Genomic DNA, 9,267 nt, shown 5'->3' on the forward strand with positions numbered 1-9,267 from the left:
ACCTGCAGGCAGCTATTACAAGGCTTTGGGGCAGTTACATGACAGAGGAAGAAATGAGCGCGAAAATGAAAAACCTGATTCAGTGTGGTGGAGGTCTATGGTGGAGTAGCGCGTTCTGGTCCTTTAGATCTGGAATTAGAGACACCCAGTGGAGGAGATTGAGGATGAATTTGCGAATATCCACGATAATAGATAAACAGCTCAAATGTACCTCGCAATAAACAAGAAAATGTTAGTAACAAAATATAGAATAATACACGAGAATGGCACAGTACGATGAAACATGAATCGAGAATTAATTATAGGAAACTTAACAATTAAATTCTAAATGAAATTAAAAAAAAAAAATTGTACTTTGTATATGATAAAGATCTAAAACTAATTCATTGATTCAATTACAATTAAAATTAGGTTCAATTAAAATAAGTTTACAAAACCAAACTAGACAATTAAATGAATAAAGATTAGTAGGCTAAAAAGGGTATTAGTTAGTGGAATAAAAGAAGTTAGGGAGTACAAGGCATAATTAGATAATGGTTAGAAAGTAGATAGGCCCAAATCCCGATTGCCCATACCATAAACTCTTAATTTTAAAATTAATGAAACAATTAAATACATAAAAACACAATCAACATGGGGGCGGATCCCCTTCCAACCATCAGCATCCCTATTGTTTTTAAAATATAAATTTTGACTCTTCAACCAAATAACAAGGACCAATATAATTAAGACACTTGGCATTTATTAAAATAATAAAAAAACAATCAAAACAAGACACACATATTTACACGGTTCATAAGTTACACGGTTCATAAGAAAAAGAAAAAAAAATCTAAAAGCCCTCTTCTATACAATTCCCTTCTTCTCCGAATAAATCAACAAAACTCAACACTCAAAATTTAATTCAAAGATTCAATCAGTAGCCAGAGAAAGAAAATAGAAAGGAGAATTACCGATTGGATGGTGAAACGGTGAACTTGGGAATCTTGGTGGTTTCTTCTCTATTTCTCCTCGACTCAACTCGACGCGACGTTGTTGTCGATTCGTCTCGACTGCTAGTGCTCTATTGTGTGCTGTTGGTGCGGCGTAATTTGAACTCACGCTAGATGAGAGGGCCGCGATCTGAACTCGCGCGGTCGCCGTTCGTCGATAAGGTGGAGGGCTTCGCGGCGGGACTTGGTTATGACAGCTACTTGTGAGCGATGCCAGAGGTCGATCAGAGGGGTGAGTTCTTCTTCAAACGATACCCTCCATCTCTCCTTCTGATAAGAAGGGTTTTGCTACTACCATAAACTAGGGTTCTACTCAAAGAGAAGAAGATAAAATTGAGACAAAATAAAATATATTCTTAATTCAGCATGCTGAGAATAGAGACAACAGCACCTTAAATACAAAGCTTAGAATATGGGCCTTAGATAATAATCTGGCTGAGCCCATTTGGAGGAAAGGGAAGGCGTGTGTGGAGAATTGTGGAAGCGTGTTTGAAAACTTGTCTTGGGCAGTGTAGCATTTAGTGGAGCAGAAACTTTACAGCTGGGAGCACATGGGTTTGTCGGTTTGGAGAACGTGAAAAGGGGTTTCATGGTGTTGTTGGTTGATTTGGATTTTGTGAGAAGAGAACGCGTTCGATTTAGGATCTCCATTTGCAACGCCATTGGTGAATGAACTCGAGAGAGTGAAGTACGTGACTGTGAATTCTGTTGTGGTGGTTTTGGTGGAATTTCAAAATCGATATCAGCAGAATGTTGGAACGATGACTCATCATCATCCTCTTCTGGTACTGAAAAACTCAGATCCCTAATAACAGGTGAATCAGAATGTTGGGGGAAATCATAAATTTCTCCTCCCATCGTTGATGATTGTTCATCAACAGTGTCACCTTGTTGCAGTTGTCTTGGTTTGACCTCCCGATTCTCGTTGTAGAGTGGGCTGCCGGAAACGGAATTTGGAGAAAGAGATGAAGGTGCTGGTGTAGGTGTGGGTTCTAGAAGTTTCGGGGCTTTGGTGGAATATTGTTTGGTTGAAGTTTTTAATTGTGAGTTTTTCTTAAAAGAACCGAAAATGGAAGGATCTGAGGAAGCCGGCGCGGAGGAAGCTGATGAAGATCGGAAAGAGAAACCCGACCTTGTTGAAATCTTGAAAGCGAGCTCTCTGGAGTGGATACTGATGGTCATTTGTTTGTGTTGTTTTTGTTTCTTTTTCTTAAAAGAGGAATGAGTCACATGAAGAAACTTATCAAAAGCTCTTCTATTTTTAGGATGGATTTGATATTCATGAAAAAGTGTGGAAGAGGAATTTGTTAGTTGAAGTTGTTGATGATAATTATTGTAGTCATATGAATAAGGAGATGATGAATATGGGTTAAGATGAGGTGGGTATGAATAAGGAGATGATGAATATGGGTTAAGATGAGGTGGATGTGGTGAATACCCATGATTTAGATACAACTTTGGTAATGATGATCCATGAATGTAACAAGGTGTAAAAAGTTCCCATGGAAATGATGGAAAGGATGGTGTGGTAGGAGTGGTGTCTATGGTGGAGTAGTATGGAAATGAAGGTGTGTGATAAGGATAGTCCATAGGAGGATTTGAGTATATGGATGAAAGCACCAATTGATAGGATGGGTTTTTCTACTACCATAAACTAGGGTTCTACTCAAAGAGAAGAAGATAAAATTGAGACAAAATAAAATATATTCTTAATTCAGCATGCTGAGAATAGAGACAGCAGCACCTTAAATACAAAGCTTAGAATATGGGCCTTAGATAATAATCTGGCTGAGCCCATTTGGAGGAAATAAAATAAAGTTCTAACTTAGAATTTAAAAGTTTAATCCATAATATAATCTTGCTGCCATGTGGGCTTCTTCACAATTCTGTTGGGCCTATCAGAATCTAATGGGTACGTGCTCTTGCTTGAAATCGATTCATACCTTTTCAAAAACCCAATTTCCGACATCATCATCTCACATAAAAACCAAACATCCCCACAAAATAACTCTGTTTTCATCGACGACGATAAGCCTCATGAAGAGTGCGCCGTTGTCAGCATATATGCCGACTCAGAAGCTTCCCGTCTCTGTTACTTAGCCCTACATGCTCTCCAACACCGTGACCAAGAAGGCGCCGAAATCGTCAACGTGAATAACAGCATCCTTCAATCCATCACCCGCGTTGGTATTGTTTTCGATGTCGTCAACGAATCTAAGCTCGACCAGTTACCTGGAAGCTTAGCTATTGGCCATGCTCATTATTCCACTGCTGAACAATCCATGCTGAAAAACGTTCAACCTTTCGTTGTTGGGTACCGTTTTGGTTCTGCTGGGGTTAGGTCGTTAAAAAAAATGGGAAACCTTGTAAGCCGGATGCGAATTTGTTTAATCATTATCTTAGGGCGAATCTTATAATGGGAGCTTTTGCTGCTGATTTGCTTGATTTGTTGGCTCAGATGGAGCATTTTGATGTTTTGCCGAATAACGTGTCGTTTAATTTGGTTCTTAAGGCTATGCATCAGGTTGGGGAAATGCTTGCTGTTGAAAAACTTCTCAAACAGATGCTACAGTCAGGAAATGCAGTTGTCCTTGATGATGAATCATATGATTTGGTCATCGGAATGCTCTTTTCAACTGATCAGATTGACGCTGCGTTCAAATATATAGATTTCACTTTGAAACATGGTAGAACCTATAATTCTGAGTTGTTAGGAGCAGCATGGGCTATTTTGGACTGGTCATTGTGTAAAGAGAAGGTACTTGCTAATTTTTTGTTACAAAAGGCTTACAGCAGCCTTAACTTCAAGGATTTGAAACTTGAAATCCCAAAGCTATTCATTGGAGGACTAATTCATGGATTTGGTAACTTAAGAGCAACTACAGAGAACCTGTCTGTCCCAAGTTCATCTACTTTGGGATGTCTGATTTCTGCAGCTACTAGTAGTTATGCAACACTTCAAGCATTGGTCAGTGGCTATCCAAAGAAAAGTCATGTTAATTTTTTAAATGAGTGTCGGATTCTTACAAGAAGATCTTTTGTGAATATGTATCGTGAAGCGAGCTATTATTGGTTATGTCTACTTATCTATGGTGCATGGGATTTAAGTCGTGAAGAAATGAAGACATTGGTGCTGCCACCACAGTCCTTGTTGTGTTTACTTGACAAAGGAATTCCAAGAGTGATTGATCCCACACTTTATATCAGGTTGCTTTACAATATAATTACATGGCATGAAGAAGATCATTATTTATATGATACAAATTATTATCACTCAGGTGGAAACAAAACTTGGTATGGTATTCCTAGTTATGTAGCTTCTGAATTTGAAAAGAATTTCTTGGACCATGCATATTGTAACAAAGTGTTAACAGTATACGGAGAGAATGGTGCATTCAAATTTATATCATATAAAAAGACAATGTTTCTTCCTAATGTCTTGTTACAAAATAATGTTCTGGTTTATAAGGTATTGCAGCATCCAGGAAGTGCAATGAAGTCCATCTATGAAGGGGATTGTTGGAAAATTGCACAAATTTTAAAGTTTTTTTGTTTCAAGCAGTGGGATCCTGGAAAGAAAAGTCAGACACTACACAATCCCGCGGAAAGAAAATTTAGCATCTTAAGTTTTATTATAGAACCTTGAGGACAAGGTTCAAGTGAACCCCGCGGCAATGATAGAAGAGTATATTAATATTAATAATATTAGTTATTAGTGTTGTTGTTGAATTCTAGTTGTACTTGGGCTTTTAATAGTTGTTGGGCCTTTAGGTCTATTATCCATTAAGGGTATTATATAATGTAGTCTCATAGAGACATTGGAAATAATCAATGAAAAATCAAAGTTATCTTTTAATTCTATTTTCTTAGTTTGTTTACTTGTTTCTTTTAGTTTTGCAAGCCTTGTTAGAGTTAGCATTTTGCATCCTATCACCTTCTTCATATATTTCTTCTCCTTAATTCAGTCCCTATTCTTTTCATCTAAAAAAAACAGAATCCATCTCCACATAACAAAAAGAAATTATAGGCACACAACAACATTATTTCAAGGTATGAATTAGGGGTGTTCATGGTTCATGAACTGCACTGAACCGAACCACATAAATGCTTCAGTTCAGTTTTTAATAACCACATTAATAACAATTCAGTTAATTGTTAAAACAGTTTTAATTCAATTATAAATTGGTTTAAACCAGTTTGTATATTTAAACCAATTTAATACCAGTTTGAATATATAAACCGGTTTAAAACCAATTTATAGTTATATAACCAATTTTATATTAAAAACTATTTTAAAATTAATCTATTTTAAAATTTTGTCATATATATATATATATATATATATATATATATATATATATATATATATATATATATATATATATATATATATGTTTGTTTCAGTTGGTGTTTTGAAGATTTAGATTTCAAAAATCTTTGAAAATCCACAAATTTCAATTTGCGGAATCTCATTTTATTTTAAACATACAAACTGGTTAATGGCATTGGTTTTTCTTTAGTAGTATGTGATGCAGTTCCTTAAGACGATTTAAAAAATGGAAAATTCAATGCACACATATTTTATATTTTATTTATGCACACGTTGAATTTTAATTGGTTTTTATTTGATTAATCATATTATGTTTTTGTACACATATTCTTTCCGAACTTTTTTTAAAAAATTTAAAATAAAAAAACTGAAAAACCATTTATAAACAAAATGTGATCTCAACTATTTTATTTAAAATCATATTCTTTTATAAACTGCTTAATCACATTTTGTTGATGCACACGTTGAATTTCAATTGTTCTCAAAACAATATTTTCCTTTATTCTGAAACACTAAAATTTTCTTGCAAATACAAATTTTATTAATGACTTATATGAAATCATTAATAAATTATTAAGTTTATTGAAATTAATTAATCAAAATAAAAGAACTAATTTAGTCATATGTTCAGTCAAACAAATTAACTGGATACAAAACTCAAATTACAATTAGATATTTGCAATTTGGCAAAGGAAAAACGGACACTATTATGTATAGTAAGAAACATATTATATTTAGGCTTCATAGTTCATATAATATAACCAGTTTTTATTTTTGAAATTTTTTTCCAAATTTTTAGGAAATAATTTATTTTCAGATTTTGTTTTATTTTCAAGAAAAAAAATACTTTTTTACTTTCAGATTTTTTTTTTAATTTTTCGGTTTTTTTTATGTTAAATTTTTTTGGAAAAAATATGATTTTTTATTTTTAAAAAAAAAATTAATTTATATAATTAAACCAGTTTATAAAAGAAAACTGATTCTGAACCAGTTTTGAACTGAATTTGAATTGTTTAAATTAAATGGTTCAGTTCATTAACCATTTAAGTGGTTCAGGCAAGAGCACATACCCATTAAATTCGATAGCAGCGGAGGTGGTTGTGAGGTGGTGTTGTGATAACGCTGATCGGAGGTGAATCGGAAGTTGAGTCGGTGTTAAGGCGATGTGCGATTCGAAGAGGTTCTCCGAACCGTTATTGTTGTTGATGCGTTGCTCGCTTGAACAAAATGCTTGTTGCTTGTGCTATCGAGTTGTGCGGATGAGAGATGACCGATTCGTATTTGGAAGTAACAATCCTTCATCCTTTTATTTGTACTCCTTCAATACCTGTGAACCAAACAAGACACCAACAATATGGAGACATGGACCAGGTTAGTGAAATTAATTTGTAAAAAACCATATATTGTATTTGTTGTTCTTTTTGTTCTTCTCCTTTATGTTGGTATGAAGCTTGCGTTGATTGAATCGGCAGGTTGGAGAGAAAGCTGTGATTGTCGTTGTTTCACGGATGGAGCTGCTTTTCCCGATTTAACGGTGTGGCGATGCAACGTTTGAAATTGCAGTAGCAAAGTAACAAAAAAAACATATAGAAGCAAAAGGTTGTTTAGTGTAAGGGTTAAAAAAGGTTGTACGTCAACTAGTGGATGAAAATATATGATATGAAATATGTGCAAGACCAAAACGATATAAGGTTTTGTAGTTAGTGTTACACGTGAAGGTTTTTTGAAGATAGGGTTCCTTTTTTTTCCTTTGGTAAATAAAAGACCTATTTATACACACTTTTAGGTCAACAAGTAAGGAAATAAAAATATGGACCAAAGCCCAATCAAATTAAATCTGATTTAAATCAAATAATGTATAATTGTTTTTTTTCTTTTTATGAAATATGCATAAAATAAGTTAAAAATCATTATTTTAAAAAACCTATAATAAAAACACAAATTAAATATTAAAAAGATAAACATGCAATTTTTTGATATTTTTGTGATTTTTTTTTATGAAATGCATAAATCGAAATTAAAAACAAAATAAAAAAATGAGAAAAGTGTCAATACTAGGATTCAAACTCATGACCTTATACCTGCAAGCTTTACCTCCTTACCAATTGTGCCAATTCATTTATTCGAAATAAAATGACATTGGCATATATATGAGGGAAAAAATTTTGGGGTATGACAGTGGTCATGAAAGGAGTCAGATCCAAAGACAACTGTTACTTGTGGGAACCCAAAACTACAAGTCATTCATCTATATGTTCCTTGGCAGAAGAAGAAAAAGAGGTAAGAATGTGGCATAAAAAACTAGGTCATCTACATCTGAGAGGAATGAAGAAGATCATAAACAAGGAAGCTGTGAGAAGAATTCTAAAGCTACAGATTAATGAAGGTAAAGTATGCAGAGAATGTCGGGCTGGAAAACAAACCAAGATGTCTCATCCAAAGATTAATCAAGTCACTACTTCCATAACTTTGAAACTATTACATATGGATATAATGAGACTGTCATACCCCAATTTTTGACCCATGCATTTCGTTCCACTATACCATTTGCATATCATTCATTCATTCACTAAGATATGATTTCAAATGAACGACATTTGTGCAATTTAGGGTTTCTCATTGGTTTTGAGACTTTCTCACCAGATAAGACAAATTCATCTATTTTTTTTTTCTCTTGAGCAGTGGCCCGCGTGCTATTTGGTGTTTTTATTGGTGTTCTTATCAAATAAAGATTAATTCGTCTGTTTTTATCTCTATACAATGAGCCGCGAGATTAATGGTTATCTCCCTGTGTTGCTAGAGCATTATATGTTTTCCAATTGATGATCATTGAATTATGTGTTCTCATTTTCGTGGCTTCCTCAAGACGTTGCGATTATTATTGAACCATAGTACAAATGTTGAACATAAAGAGGCGGTATGCTATTTGTTTGATATGCAAGTTTGGATTAGATCTAGGAATTGATTTGAATTTAGATTCATTAGTGGAAGTATTCATGCAAGCTCTTAAGACTGCTAGGTGAAAATATATGGTAGATGCCTAGTAGGTCCGGACTCAATTATGGAGTCGTGGTGGAGATAATTCGTTGCTCGATGGAGTGTATGCGAATTATCCGGATTCTATTAGGAATCGGGTTCGATTGAATGAACCATGAATTGGTGCGGTCATGAAATAGGGATCGTACTTGACCATGAAACATGGGTCGTGGGTGTGATCATGAAATAGGGGTCACACTGGACCATGAAAAAGGGGTCGAGAGTTCCGACGGGAACTGTGGTCATGAACCACAATGTTTTGGTACCACATGCATTGTGTCAATTCATTGAGTCACATTGCATTGTCATTATTATTATATGTTTGTTGAGTTGTGATTGGAAGGGACATGTGTGTCGTGATATGTGCATTGTGGAGTTGCATAAATGAATGGATCTGTGATGACTTGTTTATGATATTGTGAATGATGCGTTAATTTATATTGTGACAAATGTTTGAATAAATAAAGTTTGTATATGCAGTGTGATGTTATGTGAACATGAACCTCGACCTGTGAATTATGTTATTATATATGTTCCTAGATCTTTTATAATAGTATGTAAGTACTCACCCTTTCTGCTGATATTTCCCCTACCATGGGAAATGGGCAGGTACTCAAGAATAGCAGTGGAAGTCCAAGATAGCTTTATGGAAGTCTTCTGTGTTGTTAGTTTGAGTCGCTCTGATATGTAACACGGGATGTTTTTGGGATTATTTTATTTGTTATTTTTAATTGAATTTTGTTACATATTTGTTTTTGATTCAAATATTTGAGGGCCACGATTTTATGTGGAGTTTTGGAATAAGTTGGAAAATGTGCCGTGATTATTTTTAAATAAAATAATATTTCCGCTGTTTTTATTGATTAATGAGAAATAAATAGATGAAGTAATTGAGACTTCATATTCTGT

Source organism: Vicia villosa, linkage group LG6 (genome assembly GCF_029867415.1).
Source record: "Vicia villosa cultivar HV-30 ecotype Madison, WI linkage group LG6, Vvil1.0, whole genome shotgun sequence".
NCBI classification, from domain to species: Eukaryota; Viridiplantae; Streptophyta; class Magnoliopsida; order Fabales; family Fabaceae; genus Vicia; species Vicia villosa.